At 37.1% G+C, this 2,019-nt stretch overlaps 1 protein-coding gene across 2 annotated transcripts in view; it reads right to left on the minus strand.

Moving 5' to 3' along the window:
• LOC138000616 (octopamine receptor beta-2R-like) overlaps window positions 1-1,565 on the minus strand; it is a 22,775-nt gene extending 21,210 nt beyond the window's left edge. Inside the window, exon 1 of one of the 2 annotated variants that reach the window (XM_068847158.1) lies at window positions 1,468-1,565. The gene's annotated coding sequence lies outside the window, so the exon portion shown is untranslated. The remainder of the gene's footprint in view (window positions 1-1,467) is intronic. The other variant, XM_068847155.1, reaches the window with a different exon arrangement.
• Between the last annotated feature and the right edge of the window lie 454 nt (window positions 1,566-2,019).

A 2,019-nucleotide genomic window follows, 5' to 3' on the forward strand; every position in this document is an offset into this window, starting at 1 on the left:
TGCATGTAATCTCTTATTGGAAATGTGACTGCAATTAATTCAGTCCTGCTGTATATGTGCTTTTGTGGAGTATGACGCATCCCGGAGGGGAAAATTCGCTTTAATGTTCTCTCTAAATGTGTCCGCCTTTTTGTCGACGAAGCGGATGTGATGAGTCCAGCGAAAAGACTATTTTGAGTTAAAAACAATTAGTTATGGGAAAAGATTAAGGACGTCAGCTGCCTTGTGCATAATAATAATCGGATGTTATTCTACGCGTCGGCAAGGTTATATGAATTATATAGACTCTTCGGAAAAAATATGAAATACTGTATATTTGCTCTCTACTTGGATAAGCAAGACAATACTTAGTTTTTGCAGAACGCGCTAAGTTAAAATAACAGCTCAATGTGATGAAGTGAGCGAAAATGAGATTGGCTGATGTAAATTGCAATTTTTAATGCACAGTCATTTGACTGTGCGACATAATTGTAAAGTCGATCTCAATCCTCTACTATAACCTGTTACGTACCAATTCTCATTTTCTCAAATTTCTCACGACACAAAGAAAACGGAGTCGGAAACAAAAGAAAATGAAATTGAATTTTTGTTGAATTTAGATTGTATGAAACGTATGTCATATATTTAAACTACGGAATAAATTAACGAGTTCGGTGCAATTCGAATCGAGTTCAAGCCAGGAGTTTTTCAGCTTTGCTTGCAATAGCTTAATTATAAAGTTCGGTGCATATCTATTTTCCTTTCTTGAATAATTTATGAAGCTATTAATGCATGACAAGGTTCGCTGTATACTCGTCAACATTCTTTTCTCGGGATGTCAAATAACTTATTTTGTCTAAAGGTTCAATGCTTAATTGTCAGGTCTGAATTCCGAGGCGAGTTAAGTTCGGTTTTCCGCCTGTGCTCCCGTTCACGGTTGGATTGTTGAATTTTGGCCATTGGAAGTGTGTAAAATAAATTACTATATAACACTGCAGGTGTTTTGTTCTGAGCAAAACAGTTTCGAGCTAATTCATCAAAGCTTGCGAAATGTGTGTGTTGACTTGTACCAGTCGTAAGATTGTTTATTATAAGCGAAAAGAGATGTCATGTTAGGTTGACGGTTAAAAGCTGCCAAAAAAATTACCCTTTCACAACAAATTGGAAACTCCTCAATCTTTCGATGCAATTTATAGACGTTGAACAGAGGTGATTAATCGTTACGCTTAGATTACACGTTTATAGATTCACATTTTTAGATTCAACAAAACTTGATACGCTACAGCTCAAAGCATTTACACAAACTATTTAAAGAGTTTTTCGTTTGTCCTTGTGCTCGACGGGTCATTCGGCCAAAATCGTGCAAGTTAGAGTCAAGCGTTACAGGCAGTAATTACATTATATTGCGGATCGAAAAACGACCTAAAGTTTGAATGTACTTTTCTCTGAAGAAAATAGCAGCAGAACGAAATCTTGCCCTTGACTTACCTTGATTTCGTAAGCGATATACTCGATCCTGTGTGTAAAGGGCTTGAAACCTGAACATTACCTAAATAAGAATTGTCGCATGAAACAATGCATTTACGATTGACGGCTAGAAGCAGAGACGTGGAGCCAATCACCGGTCCTATATCTACAGTATTAAATCGAGAAAATTTCCAGTTGGGGGAGGAGGGAATGAACAAAGTAGAACTAGTTTAAAAAATAGGTCATACACAAAGTTGCTAGTGAAGTGAATGCACAGCCCTTAGGTATGTGGTGAAAAACGAGCATAAATTATTTCTCTTTTTTTGGCTTTCTTGTGGATTCGGGAGTCACACTCGATATTGATACCATCTAAGTAATGCGAAACATACCCCGGGGTGCGGTAGTTGAAAGTCGACTGTGGTAAAATGGATGTTAGTTCAACCGACGGCAAAAGTGCGGATAAAATATAAACAAGAAGTTTTCGCGAAATTGCCGCCGAAGTAAATTAACAATTTATTTCTGTGAAAGTCGATGGAATTTCTTTGTCCATATCGTCTATACAACGTTGCATAA

Source organism: Montipora foliosa, chromosome 4 (genome assembly GCF_036669935.1).
Source record: "Montipora foliosa isolate CH-2021 chromosome 4, ASM3666993v2, whole genome shotgun sequence".
NCBI classification, from domain to species: Eukaryota; Metazoa; Cnidaria; class Anthozoa; order Scleractinia; family Acroporidae; genus Montipora; species Montipora foliosa.